Source organism: Bos mutus, chromosome 20 (genome assembly GCF_027580195.1).
Source record: "Bos mutus isolate GX-2022 chromosome 20, NWIPB_WYAK_1.1, whole genome shotgun sequence".
NCBI lineage: Eukaryota > Metazoa > Chordata > Mammalia > Artiodactyla > Bovidae > Bos > Bos mutus.
Genome location: NC_091636.1, coordinates 31,932,354 through 31,947,427, shown reverse-complemented (window position 1 = coordinate 31,947,427; position 15,074 = coordinate 31,932,354). Strand labels below are relative to the sequence as shown.

General features: G+C 43.3%; 1 protein-coding gene and 1 long non-coding RNA gene across 3 annotated transcripts in view; one reads left to right on the top strand and one right to left on the bottom strand.

Moving 5' to 3' along the window:
- Positions 1-15,074, top strand: part of GHR (growth hormone receptor) — a 312,019-nt gene that overhangs the window by 72,202 nt on the left and 224,743 nt on the right. The window lies entirely within an intron of this gene.
- Positions 11,338-14,955, bottom strand: LOC138984196 (uncharacterized). The gene is made up of 3 exons (XR_011461462.1): positions 14,846-14,955; positions 14,409-14,531; positions 11,338-11,556 (listed from the first exon to the last, which is right to left on the bottom strand). It is a non-coding gene; the product is annotated as an uncharacterized lncRNA (long non-coding RNA).

Below are 15,074 nucleotides of genomic sequence, written 5' to 3'. Positions count from 1 at the left end.
TTGTCCCCAAGCTCCAGGCCTTGGTGATGCCTCTTGAGATGTAAGGAAAAGGAACAATGATGCCTCCAAAATATAAACATTCCTGTGACCATTTGCACCATAAGGAAGCATTTATGATTTATACCTAAGTCCTTGTCCCCCACCTGGCTACCCACACACAAAGTTGGGTGGGTATTTTGTTCATTTGTTTTTGGCTGCCAAACATAGAGCCTCAAGAGAACAGTATGTCCTGAAAAACAAGAATTTCAGCCAGCAGAGGAAGAATCCACTGAGCTTGGTCACCTGACGGAGTCAGTCAGCCCAGAATCTGGATGTGTTTTTTGCCCCTTCCGCAAAGGGGTTAAACCTTAGCTGAAGAGCTGTGAGAAGACCCATTTGCAACAGGGGCTTTTTAAAACAAAACACTGTAAATGTAATGAATACAGAGGTCACAAAGTTGGAAAGCTTGTGGCATCTTCAGTTCAGTTCAGTCGCTCAGTCGTGTCGGACTCTCTGCGACTCCATGAATTGCAGCACGCCAGGCCTCCCTGTCCATCACCAACTCCCGGAGTTCACTCAGACTCACGTCCATCGAGTCAGTGATGCCATCCAGCCATCTCATCCTCTGGCGTCCCCTTCTCCTCCTACTCCCAATCCCTTCCAGCATCAGGGTCTTTTCAAATTAGTCAACTCTTCGCATGAGGTGGCCAAAGTATTGGAGTTTCAGCTTTAGCATCAGTCCTTCCAATGAACATCCAGGACTGATCTCCTTTAGAATGGACTGGTTGGACCTCCTTGCAGTCCAAGGGACTCTCAAGAGTATTCTCCAACACCACAGTTCAAAAGCATCAATTCTTCAGCACTCAGCTTTCTTCACAGTTCAACTCTCACATCCATACGTGACCGCTGGAAAAACCGTAGCCTTGACTAGATGGACCTTTGTTGGCAAAGTAATATCTCTGCTTTTGAATATGCTGTCTAGGTTGGTTATAACTTCCCTTCCAAGGATCTTGGGAAGTAACATAAATGTGTGAAGTGAGCCAGTTGCTTGCAGGCAAGCCTGTGTGCCTTCTAGAGACACTCCTGAACAGAGGAATACTGGTTCTGCCTCCCTTCCTCCTTCCCTGTGTCTTTCTTCTTTCCTTCCTTTTTTCCTTTCTCCTTATCTCTTTCCTCTGTTTTTCCCCCCTTTCCTTCCCTAAGAAGCAGTAAATTTGGAATTTCACGCAATTGTTAGTGTTGACAACCAGGGTTGCCACTGGCTCATCTAGCTCTTTTTCCTAAATTGGAAAATGGCATCCCTTTATCCACGCTGGCGCCCATGATGGTCTAAGTCTAGTGAGGCCTGGATTTTGCTTGCCCCAGGGCTGAGCCTTTTTGCCAGACTCAAGCTGCCCAACTTTAGATGGTGACCCCAAAGTAACATATGTAAGTCAAGCAAAACATATCTGTGGGCCACACTTAGCCCACAGGCTATCATTTTGCAGCATCTGGAGTTGTGGTTAAAACAGAGCTCTGGGGTCAGACTGTCTGACTTCAAATCTGGGTTCTGTCATTTAGCCAAATTATTCCATGTTTCTCTGCCTCAGCCTCCTGTGTCTGTGAAATGGCCTATCTCAGAGGGCTGTTATGAGGATGGGATTAGATAATGTATGAAAGGCATTTAGCCATTCAGAGTGTGTTTAATACTCAGCACTTGATTCAGTTCAGTTCAGTTGCTCAGTCGTATCCGATTCTTTTGACCCTATGGACTGCAGCACACCAGGCTTCCCTGTCCATCACCAACTCCCGGAGCTTGCTTAAACTCATGTTCATCAAGTCAGTGATGCCATCCAACCATCTCATCCTCTGTCGTCCCCTTCTCCTCCTGCCTTCAATCTTTCCCAGCATCAGGGCCTTTTCAAATGAGTCAGTTCTTCATGTCAGATGGCAAAGTATTGGAGTTTCAGCTTCAGCATCAGTCCTTCAAATGAATATTCAGGACTGATTTCCTGTAGGATTGACTGGTTTGAGCTCCTTGCAGTCCAAGGGACTCTCAAGATTCTTCTCAGCACTTGATTAGTTGGTATGAAAAATCATGTAAAAACCTGAGTTTGCATACTTAACAGCTTATCTCTGCAAGTCCAGTTTTGTTGGTGAGTTCACAGCCTATGAAGTGGGTAACAAAGTGTGTGTCAAGCCTTCTTGATTTCCTTCCACTTTTTCAGGAAATGCTCACACTTTTGGTGACTTTGAAGGCAGGGAGCTCAAATAGCCAGCTTGACTTACCTACCAATGCTACAAGAACTTGAGTGAAGTAAACACTTTGCTTGAACCACTATTTCTGTCTCAGTGCATAAAGCAATTACAGGGATTAAGAACTGACATCTGTAACAGTGATACTGTAAAACCATTAACAGAAGATAAAATTAATCATGGTGGTGTTTGTTGCAAAAGGCAAAGGTGTATGGGATCATTTTAGAATGATTTACAGTGAAAATAGTCTAAAAGTAGTGGAACTTCAAGTGGCAAATGCGGAATTATTGAGTTCATCTTCTAAACTGGCTCATTCTCTAGGGAGCAGGCCACAGAACCAAGACTCCATCATTAAAAACTGCCCCAGTGGGTTTGCATCCAACAATCCAATAGGCATGCTCTGCATAAAAGATTGATTCTCACCCCTGAGACTGTTCCAGGGGAGAGTTAGCTCAGCGCTGGCCATAACAAATCTGAGGTCGGCTGCCAGGGTTTGGGTTGAAATGAGACTACAGCCATCAGGGTTGCTCTGGAAGGTCCAATCATATCGAAGAGTTAAATATAAAGAAGTGGTAACCTATCAACTTACTTTGAAATATACTCAAAAAAAGGAAGTCAAAGAAATAATTTAGTACAACCTACGTCTACATTAACTTTTCTCTCCTGTAGTATCTGAGCTTCCCCTAAACACTCATGTAAGCCCTAAATGAATATGAAAAATATCTGTGAAACTCAAGAAATAAGGATTGCCCCCAAGAACTCCAATTCTTACTTGCCTAGCTTGGTTACACTACCATCCATCTAAAGCTTTCTCTCTAAAGTGAAGTAAGTCCAAAAGAAAAAAAAACCAAATATCATATGTTAATGCATATTTATGGAATCTAGAAAAATGGTACTCATGAACCTATTTTCAGGGACGGAACAGAGATACAAACGTGGAGAAGGGACTTGTGAATGCAGGGAGGGAAGGAGAGAGTCGGATGAATTGAGAGAGCAGCGTCAACATGGATACACTACCATGAATGGAAAGCTAGCTATCCCTGCTGTGTAGCACAGGGAGCTCAGGTTGGTGCTCTGTGATGACCTAGAGGGATGGGGTGGGGGTTGGAGATAGGCTCAAGAGAGAGGGGATATATGTATACTTGGGCTGATTCATGTTGTTGTACAGGAGAAGCTAACACAACATTGTAAAGCAATTATCCTCCAATTAAAACTGAATTTTAAAAATATGTAAAGCTTCTCTTTCCATCTCAGCACTTGGTTTCTCCATCTTGGCGCTATTGACATTTTAGGTCAGCTAAATCCTTACTGTGGTGGCTGCGTTGCCTCTGCAATAAAGAGTAGGATGTTCAGCAGCATCCTTGGTCTTGACCCACCAGATGCCAGCAACACACCTCCCTCAACTTGAGACAATTAAAAATGTCCCTGACCTTGCCAAATGGCTATCCAAAGGAGAAAATCTTGATGATTGAGAACCACTGCTCTAGACTAAGAAAAGTGGCCAGAATTTGTAAACACAATCATTTTTCTGTGTGTGTGTGTTTTAAGTGACAAAGGCCCTAAAGACAAAATTTTCAAAATAAGCTCACGGGCAAGCTATATTTAAAGAATGTTTCAAGAAGGATCCTGTAAGCACCGTGTTTGGCAAATGGGTGATTTTGCTAAGCCTCAGAGCAGCTTTTATGTCATGTTAAATGCTAACAAACTGACCAGTCTAGAAGGATGTGTCATCATTGAGATCACCCTTAAGGTATTTGTCCAGACTTCTTCCAAACAGGAGTGTTTCTTATTCAGCAGTGCTTGTGTTTAAAAACTCAGTAGGTGGGAATAAGGTTCATAAAGCAAAGAGAGATTTCAGATCTTCTAGTTGGCTTCTCATGTTTTATAGGATAAGATACCGAGGTTCAGGGAATAGAGTTTGTAGCAAAATTTATGATAAACCTCAGTGATTCAGATACTAACTTGAAATTTTCAATGATGTAGGCACAAAACAATATAGGTACAAAATTATTACTGAGTAAAATGTCAAAATCATACTCTTATGGCAATTTTCAAGTGCTTAGGAATAATAAAGAGAAACCAGAAACAAAATTTTAAATGTTTTTCAAATCAAAGGCTCAAAAAATTAAGGTTGCCATCAGTGTACCTCTTGCTTCAGAATCCAGAAAGTTCTATATTTGTTTATAACACATGACTGCATAATGTTGATCTATTGGAAATGTTTTTGTTGTTCAGTCGATAAATCATGTCCAATTCTTTGCAACCTCATAGACTGTAGCATGCCATGCTCCTCTATCCTTCACTGTCTCCTGGAGTTTGCTCAGATTCATGTCCACTGAGTCAGTGATGCTGTCTAACCATATTATCCTCTGCTGCCCCCTTCTCCTTTTGCCTTCAGTCTTTCCCAGCATCAGGGTCTTTTCCAGTGAGGGAATGGTAGATTTCCTTTAATGTACCTTATCATACTTATACACTTCAGTTCAGTCACTCAATCATGTCCGACTCTTTGCAACCCCATGAACCGCAGCACACCAGGCCTCCCTATCCATCACCAACTCCCAGAGTTCACTCAAACTCACATCCATCGAGTCGGTGATGCCATCCAACCATCTCATCTTCTTTCGTCCCCTTCTCCTCCTGCCCTCAGTCTTTCCCAGCATCAGGGTCTTTTCAAATGAGTCACTATGCCCACCAAATAAGTTATTTGGAACTTGAAGAATGGTTTATAATTGATTTGTCCTTAAGTTGATCAAATATTCTCTCTTCTCCTCCCTTCATGCAGCATTTTCTTTACCCAGATCATAATTCTAAAATGAAGCAACATGAATGAATTCATCCCATGGGTTCAGGATACCCATCTCTGCATCCAAATTTCTTTTACTAATTGGAGGAAATGGCTAATCATGTATTTAAAACTCAGTGTTCTTTCTACATGTCTAGGATTCATGTTTTCTACATGTGATCAGTTCCTGATCTAAGGAAGAAACAGGCAGGAAAGTGGTCAGATTCAGGTGGTGTTTAACTAGAAGATGAGATCATGACGAGAAGGGCACAGCATGTTCTGGTATGTGGGAGTTTTGATTACACGGTGCACCTTTGCTGCCTGGTGGAGTGCCTCAGGCTCTGCGTGCCTTTAGTTTGTGATTACTAGGTCAGATGTGGATCTAATACTACTCATGTCATGTTCGAGTATCTTCCTGTGCCCAAGCAATAAAAGAAAAGCTTCCTACTGTGACGTGGGTGTAAAGGTTATTGAAAGACTTCAGATAATGCCATCAACCTCGTTTGGCCCTAGAGGATGATCTCTCCAGAAGTGGGTACGGTGTCAAAATATGGAAAGTACCAGTAAAATAAGCATATGACTTGCTTAAAAAAAAAAAAAAAAAAAAAAACTTGTTTTCAGGGTGGAGATACGATCCACTCTAGATTTTAAGGAGAGATGTGGCTAAAACAGATGTGATATTTTTACCCAAAACAGGGTAGGCTACACTGTCACCTCTTGGCAATGATGTGAAAGGAAGACTGTTAATGCATCTAGCAAACATTTATAGTGGGCTTGTTATTAATAGTGAGTTAATCACTGTTATGGGTAGTAGAGATTCCACAAAGAACAAAGTGCTTTCCCATATTTAGTGAAGGGAGACTGTCAGTAAACAAATATATGTTAAGTTAGGTAGAGTTGAGTGTTATGGGGAAAACAAAACACTATAAGGGGATAGGTGGAGCTGGATGGGCCAAAGGGTTAGTATTTTATATGGGATAGTCAGGGAATCCCTCCCTAATAAGGTGACATTTGCTCAATTAGCTGAAGGAAATAAAGCCTGATGCTGTCTGGGGAAGGATACCACAAACTGTTATAAATGTTTCAACAGGAAATTTATTAGTCCTGAGAAAGGGCAGGTCTATATGTGCTTAGAATGAAAGGGGGTGGGATAAAAGAAAAGGGGGAGCTTTGGGAAAGAATTAGGGCTACATTAATATATATATACTTAATGAAAACAGCACTGATGGGAAAAACCATAAAACTGGATTGTGTGTTTGCAAATCTCTTACATAGTTTTTAAATGAGACCCATAGTTCTGTTAAACGTCATGGTCGTTTCAGCTGAGTTGTAGTGAACACGGGATTGTCTTTTGAAGTTACCCTGCAAACCTTAGACTCGCTCAGAAAGCAGTAGTTCGGTTTTGTTGCCCAAGCTGGATGATATTATTAATTTGAGCTGAGGTTGTGGCTGACTATGGGCCCTGGTCCAATTCACCAGATTTTGTGCTCTATCTTTAGGGGGGAATGGGCTTTTTATGCCAGGTAGAAGGGAAGAAGGGGCACAATTTCAAGCAAAGTGAAAGTAAAAATGTTAGTCGCTCTTTACCACCCCATGGACTATAGTCTGTGGCCTGCTAGGCTCATTTGTCCATGGGATTCTTCAGGCAAGAATACTGGAGTGGATAGCCATGCCCTTCTTCAGGGGATCTTCCCAGTTCAGGGATCAAACCTGGGTCTCCCACATTGCAGGCATATTCTTTACCATCTGAGCCACCAGGGAAGCCCAGTTTCAAGGAGGAAATGCAGAAAAGCTGAGTATAGGTAAAGATCCCATGTTACCTGAGCCTCCTATGCCCATCTTCAGTATGAGCAATATGGTCTTCTAAGGAGTGTGAAATCTCGAGGACAGGACAAGGATGCTGAGGATTTCAGTCTTTTGGAAATTCTTACCTTATATTCTAGATCTCTATCTTAAGAGGGCCTTCATCCTCTTTTAAGTGTGAAATGAAAAGAGGCATTAGTTAGCCCTGTCCCATTCAGCCAAGAACTGCTCAGGTTTTTTAATGTTAGCATTAAACGAGGTTACCTGTACCAATTGGAAGCTGTTTCCCTGTTCTCAATGACAGTCAGATTTGACCTACATGCCTCTCAGGCCTGGCCTGCCTTGAGGGTTGTTGAGCATGCGTGCTGGGAGTTGTTGGCTGTTTAAAGAAAGGAGAAGTGGCCCAGGAGTAGCAGGAGAAAATGCTAGAATTCTACTTCATAGAGCTGAGGAGCATTTCTGTTGAAGCCCAATTCTTGGACTGATAATCAAGAGTGATTTAAACAAATAAAAAGCAAGGAAGTACTTACTGAAAAGGGATGGCCTCCAAATGCAGCTCATTTCTTGAGCAATTTCTTATCCTCAGTTTGCTCATTCCAAGTACTTCAGTATTCACGGTTTTTTGCTTTTACCAAGTCATAATTCTTTTAAAGTGCTGTCGTATACTTAGCAAACATCCTTTGAGCATCTACCCAGGGCCCAGTCTTGTGCCATCCATTGTCAAAAGGAATAGGTAACATTGTCCTTGCTCCTGTGGAATTACTAGTTTTGTTAAAAACATGAGACTTCCAGCAGTGAAACAAGAAGGAGCAAGTGAAAAGTCAAGTAGGAGGCATAACTCAATGAGAAGAATCCAGACTTTGGAGTCAGGCAGCCGTGGCTTTGACTCAGAGCACTGACTCTGACTAAGAGTGTGCCTCTGTGAGGTTCTCTTATCCTGTGTGGGCCTCGGTGTTCTCTTCTGTAAAATGGGACAATAGTGCCTATTACGCTGTCCTTTGGATTGCTATGATAATGCACTAATACTATACATAATGCAGTTAGGGCCTGGAACATAGTAAGCACTTTGTTCTTGTTCAGTTGCTCAGTTGTGTCCAACTCTTTGTGACCCCATGGACTGCAGCACGTCAGGCTTCCCTATCCTTCACCATCTCCCAGAGCCTACTCAAACTCATGTCCATTGAGTTGGTGATGCCATCCAATCAGCTCATCTTCTGTCATCCCCTCTTCCTCCTGTCTTCTATCTTTCCCAGCATCAGGGTCTTTGCCAGTGAGTTGGCTCTTTGAATCAGGTGGCCAAAGTATTGGAGCTTCAGCTTCAGTCCTTCCAATGAATATCCAGGGTTGTTTTCCTTTAGGATTGACTGATTTGATCTCCTTGTAGTCCAAGGGACTCTGAAGAGTCTTCTCCAACACCACAGTTCGAAACCATCAGTTCTTTGGTACTCAGCCTTCTTTATGGGCCAGCTCTCGCACCCATACATGACTACTGGAAAAAACCATAGCTTTGACTGTACAAACCTTTGTTGGCAAAGTAATGTCTCTGTTTTTTAATACACTGTCTAGGTTGGTCATAGCTTTTCTTCCAAGGAGCAAGTGTCTTTTAGTTTCATGGCTGCAGTCACCATCTGCAGTCATTTTGGAGTCCAAGAAAATAAAGTTTGTCACTGTTTCCATCATCTCCCCATCTATTTTCCATGAACTGATGGGACCAGATGCCATGATCTTCGTTTTTAGAATGTTGAGTTTTAAGCCAGCTTTTTCACTCCTCTTTCACTTTCATCAAGAGGCTCTTTAGTTCCTCTTCACTCTGCCATAAGGGTGGTGTCATCTGCATATCTGATTCCAGCTTGTGCTTCATCCAGTCTGGCATTTCACATGATGTACTCTGCATGTAAGTTAAATAAGCAGGGTAACAATATACAGCCTTGACATACTCCTTTCCCAATCTGGAACCAGTCCATTGTTCCATGTCCAGTTCTACCTGTTACTTCTTGATCTACATACATTTCTCAGGAGGCAGATAAGGTGGTCTGGTATTCCCTTCTCTTTAAGAATTTTTCTCAGTCTGTTGTGATGCACACAGTCAAAAGTTTAGTGCAGTCAATGAAGCAGAAGTAGATGCTTTTCTGGAATTCTCTATTTTCCAGATTCCAAGATGGAAATTTTATCCAGTTTAATATTTCTAAAGTCCAGATGCCCTGTATAATTGATACATATATTTACTGTGGTAATGTTTTTCTCTTTTTTTCTCTCCCAGATGTCATTTCTAAGTGAGAGAGCAGGGCATCTGTTTTTTAAAATTTATTTTTAATTAAAGGATAATTGCTTTACAATATTGTGTTAGTTTCTGTTGTATAATGAAGTGAATCAGCTATAAACATACATATAGCCCCTCCCTCTTGAACCTCATCCCCTCACACCCCTCTAGGTTGTCATAGAGCACTGGACTGAGCTCCCAAGACAGGACATCTTATAAACGATGAAATCTTTGAAGCAAGAGAAATAAATATTTTCCCTGTATTTTGAATGATAAAATAAGGCTGAGAGAAGTTAACTTACATGCTCAAGATTAATGAAAGTAAGAAAGGCACAGCTGGAATTTGACTAAGCTTTGTCTAGTTTTGCATACTTTACCATGCTTCTTGGAAGCAAAAAGTTGCCAACATATAGTCCTTTGCTCACCGTACAGCAAAATATGTTTGATCACTCCTAAATTGAGTGGTAGATTGCCTGTTTATTAGTTCTTAACAGGAATACATTTTTTAATCCTTCAAGTCAGACTTCATAGGCTGTCTTGTGCAATCTATTGTTGACATCTGTTGGGTGTTTACATCACCAGTGACATTGGTCAATCTGAAAAGTTATTTTCTTTTAGATAAGAACCTATTGGACTCGGATCTTTTTTAGAAATCTCACCCTGACCTGAGTTCACCTGGGTGATACCAGCAGATTTTCCCCTAGACTTTCAGGATTCTGGGTCCTTACAAGGAAATGGGGATATGGTCATTAGCAGTTGATTATTAAGCGAATTCATTGAAAATTAACAGCAGTATTCTTTGACCTCAGTTTTTATAGCCAGACTGCTAATCTTCAGTAAATATAAGACTGTATTTCTAATCTATTGACTTAGCACAAATTAGCTATTGAATGGGCCAGTTGTTACTGCTAAACTTTTTTTGAAGTATATTAAAATTCTTCTTTCCTGTGTTTCATTCTCTGAAACACAATCTTAGGGCCTTTTATTATGCCAGGACAACCTCCCCAAAAATCCTATTAAGCTGATTGTTGTTGTTTAGTTGCTCAGTTGTGTCCAGCTCTTTTGCAACGCCATGGACTGTAGCCCACCAGACTCTTCTGTCCATGGTATTTCCCAGGCAAGAATACTGGAGTGAGTTGCCATTTCCTTCTCCAGGCAGTCTTCCCAACACAGGGATTAAACCCACATCTGCACATGTCCCCTGCATTGGCAGGCAAATTCTTTACCACAGAACCACCAGGGAAGCCGTAATTATATCACAGTCACAGTTAATGGAAAAAGACTTCAACAAAGGTGATCACTAGCCTTTGTAAGTATCCTTCAATTTGAGAAGTGAAACTTCTATTGAAAAAAGCCGTTTGTAAACCTGGTTCCCTGTTAAGTTATTCTGAGGTTCTTACAGTGGAGTTCTGTCTCTCCCTTTAACAAGGCATAGATGTTAGCATTTTCACCTACATTGAATGAATGAATATATTATTTGTTTGGAATTTGCTTTTCCTTCCTCTGGTCTAGCAGCTTCAGCACCAAAGTGTAGTTGTAAAGTTGTGTGTGTGTGTGTGTGTGTGTGTGTGGTAAGTCGCTTCAGTCGTTTCTGACTCTGTGCGACCCTGTGGACTGTAGCCCACCAAGCTCCTCTGTCTGTGGGATTCTGCAGGCAAGATTTCTGGAGTGAGTTGCCATGCCCTCCTCCAGGGGATCTTTCCAACCCAGAGATCGAACCCACATCTCTGGCATCTCCTGCACTGGCAGGCTGGTTCTTTACCACCAGCTCTATCTGGGAAGAACCCAAATTACACATAGTGGAATTTGAAATGGTTTATGTGTCAGTCAGCAAGAAACAGAATCTAACTCAAGAGGTTCCTGAGACTTTAATGAAGGGGAAATGCAGGAAGTATGGGTGGGGCTAAAGTCACCAACAAGGCATGTTGAGGTTCTCAGACCCCGGCCCCAGGGAGGCTCTTGTCACCCCTAGACCTGGAGCAGCAGTGGAAGGAAATTGTGTTACCGTTGTTCTGGGAGGAGGGACCATATGACAGAAGCTAAGGTCCGGTGGGGACAGGTTCTGACAGAGCGTGGGGACTCGGGGGGAGGTCATCCCCGACCTCTTTCTCAACCTCCTGGTCTCTTTTGTTCAAACGCAGTGGAGAGTCAGCCAGGAAGGGAGCCTGCAGACTCTGCCCCCAGCAGACCAGCCTTCTGAGGTGCAGTAAAGAGAGAAACCCAGAATGGATCCTCTAGGGAAGAAGAGTTAATCAGAGACGAACTGGCCCAGGTGGGAAATGCTGCCCCCACAAACTGCCCCCCAAAAGGAACGGTGTATTCAAGGAATTCCGAGCCCTGCACTCATTTAATCTTGGGTTAGCATCTCCTTTCTGAATCGCCTTCAAATACACTTGGAGTCACCTGATGGCAGATAGAATTGCTGCTCATTTCCATCTGTCCCAGTCGCAGCACTGAATGTGGTTGTAGGGCCAAAGGGGGCTGGCCCTGTAGCTCCCTGATAGCAAACAGGAAAAACAAGAAAAGTGAGAATGTCATTGAGAATTTCTGCAAGGAGTATAATAACTAGGGATAAACTAGGAGTGGTAAGAAAGCCTGGAGGAGGCACAAGCCTAAAAATACCCTGCGAATGATTTCCCAGCTCTTGGGTCGTGTTCTGCCCTATGCTCTTGCAGCCCTGGTATCTTCCAGAGTCCTCATGGCAGGCAGGGTTGGGGATTCTTTATTATAAATAGTGAGTCCCAAGAGATGACTGCTCTCAGTATGAACAGTGGTATTGCCCATCTTACACATCAGCCAACAGGGAGTCTGTATTTGAAGTTACTGTTGTTTCACCAGCAGGAAAGGGAAAAATAATGTCTTTAAAAGGGACAGAAGTATCACTATGTGATGAGATGTTTAGTTGTGGGCTGTCGCTTGGTTAAAGGCTATACTGATTAATGTTCCATTGGCAGCTTGACAAGAAATAAACATCCTTACCCAATGCCTTTATTCTATGTCTCATACCTAAGTCCTTTCTGAGTTGCTAGAACAAGATGCCACAGTCTAAGTGGCTTACAAATGCTAGAAACATACTGCTCACAATTCTCAGGGTGTAAGTCTAAGATCAGGGTGCCAGCTTGGTTGGGTGAGGGGCCTCTTCTGGGTCTCGAACTTCTCATTGTATGCCCACACGGTGGAAGGGTCTACAGAGCTCTCTGGGGTCTCTATAAGATCCCTTATCCCATTTACAAGGGCTCAAGACCAAATCACCTCCCAAAGGCCTCACCACTAATCCCATCACCTTTGGGTATTAAGATTTCAGCTGATGAATTTGGCTTCAGACTGCAGCAATTGATTATAATGTTTTGTACTTCTTTTGCTTCATCATACTTTTGTTTGGCAAAATTCCAGCCCAGAATAAATCCAGCTCTCTACCTACACCATGCCAGCACCTGAGAGCTGAATATGACAGGAGAAAACACACACCATGATGGTCGGTTGCTGGTTAAATGCACGGCCACTAACCTCCCCAAGTTTTTCATACAACTGTCAAAGCCGTCTTCCCTGATCCATTCACTTTGTCTAGACAACTATTTCACAGCTCTTCTCACTGCTCTCCTCAAGCCCCTAACACTTCCTTCCTGCATCCTACGTCTGTGCAGATAGCCGCCTTTCTCTCTCACTGAAGATAGACCCCACGCACAACAGAAGGGAATCTGCAAGCTCCCACCACACCTGCTTCTCTCCTGGAGTCAGTGCCCATCAGCTCTGCCTTCCTCCTGTTAACACAGCATTTTGTAGGCAAACCTCTTCACATGACACCTGCTTTCTCTCTTGCCTTCTTCTTAGGGACATTACCCCCACAACTCTGCCTCTCTCTCTCAGATTTATTTTTTCCTCTCCACTGGATCATTACATCACCATAAAAACATGCCATAGTGTCCCAACATTATTATAAAAGATAAGCATATAATTGTAGATCCTATGTCTTCTTTTAGCCCCGCCCCCCCCCCCATTTTTCTATCCTTTTCAACAAAACTCCATGTTTGGCTGAAATGTACCCCACTGACTATGGTGGGACAGCAGATGGAAGCTGAGCTTGGCCACTGGGACAGCTGCTGCCCTGTCCCACTTGCTAAATTCAGTAGCACGTCCTCAGTCCTCATCTCAGTTCACCTCTTGGATCACCCACACTTCTTACTTGATGTCCAGGACGCTACATTTTTCTAGTTTTTCTCACACTTCACAGGTCTTCCTTGTAAGCTCTTTGCTATTTTTGCTCATTACCCCCACCTCTGACTGTTAGAATGACCCAGAGCTGGCTTCAGACCTTTTCCGGCACCCTTCTCCCACCATAAGCACTCCCCTACTCCCATTCCAGGAATCCAGGCTCTCATACTAAGAATTAAAACCCAAGTCCACAGGTTTTGTAGCTTTTGGCTTCTACTCCAGCTGCTAGTAGGTTGCTGGAAAAATCAGTCTTTGAAAATTTGAATACATTTACTCTAAGGGTTTAATATAATATACACTGAAAACTTTCAAACTGTTCCCTCCTGAGTTTTGGACACGTCTATTTTGACTGCTGCTGCTGCCACTAAGTCACTTCAGTCGTGTCCAACTCTGTGCGACCCCATAGATGGCAGCCCACTAGGCTCCCCTGTCCCTGGGATTCTCCAGGGAAGAACACTGGAGTGGGTTGCCATTTCCTTCTCCAATGCATGAAAGTGAAAAGTGAAAGTGAAGTCACTCAGTCGTGCCTGACTCTTAGCCACCCCATGGACTGCAGCCTACCAGGCTCCTCCGTACATGGGATTTTCCAGGCAGGAGTACTGGAGTGGGGTTGCCATTCTACCTAGTTGAAATTCCCACTTGATTTATAGCCACTCGAAATTGAGTTCACCAAAATTGAAGTGACCACCCTTAACTGAATCACCCTTCAGTCATCTAGTGTCAGTTGCTTAGGCTGAAAAGCAGTGGAGTCCTCTTGGCTCTGTCTTACTCCATTGTCACTGCTCACTTCCTGGGCCAGCCCTCTCTCACCTGACTGTTGCAAAGGCCCCTCACTGGTCTGTTGCTTTCCACTTGCTCACCCTCTGTTCCTCCATTGTACCACTGCTTTTATTATCAGTGCATCAGGTCATCTCATGCTTCCTCTCAAAGCCCACCAGTACCCTCCCATTTCGTGTGTCCTGTGAGGCCCTGCACTCGGCAGATGTCTCTGGAATAACAGTATATGTGTGTCCTGTAAAACAGGGGCTTCCCAGGTGGCACTAGTGGTAAAGAACCCACCTTCCCAATGCAGGAGACCTAAGAGGCATAAGTTCAATCACTGGGTTGGGAAGATCTGCTGGAGAAGGGCATACCTACCCACTCCAGTATTCTTGTATGGAGAATCTCATGGACAGAGGAGCCTGGCCAGCTAGAGTCCACAGGGTTGCAAAGAGTTGGACATGACTTAGCACGTACACACTTCCTGTAAAACTCTGTGTTCTGGAAAAAAAAAAAAAAGTCACTCAGTTGTGTCCGACTTTTTGTGACCCTTTGGACTCTACAGTCCACGGAATTCTTCAGGCCAGCATACAGGAGTGGGTAGCTGTTCCCTTTTCCAAGGGATCTTCCTGACCCAAGGATTGAACGCAGGTCTTCTGCATTGCAGGCAGATTCTTTACCAGCTGAGCCACCAGGGAAGCCCATGTTCTTCCTTACATCTGAAAAATGTACTCAAAAAAATAGGACTTGGGGGGGAAAGTAGGATTAGAGTGGGCCTCTCCTAATCTTCTATGACTTAAAACCCCAGCACTCACCAGAGATAGCTTGGGAGAGCTGCACGTTTTTGGGGAGACAGCAAGGGGCAGGTGCTCATTCTCTCAGTTGGAGGTGAAATCCCTCTGGCCTGTGCGGCAGCCAACCTAAGGTCTTTCTCCTTTCCTGCTAAAAGATGAGAATTCTATTCTGGCTCTTCTGGCTCCTTTTGCCTAATAAAAAAACAAAACAAATGTTTCCATGTTATACCAACATTTATGCTACTATCTG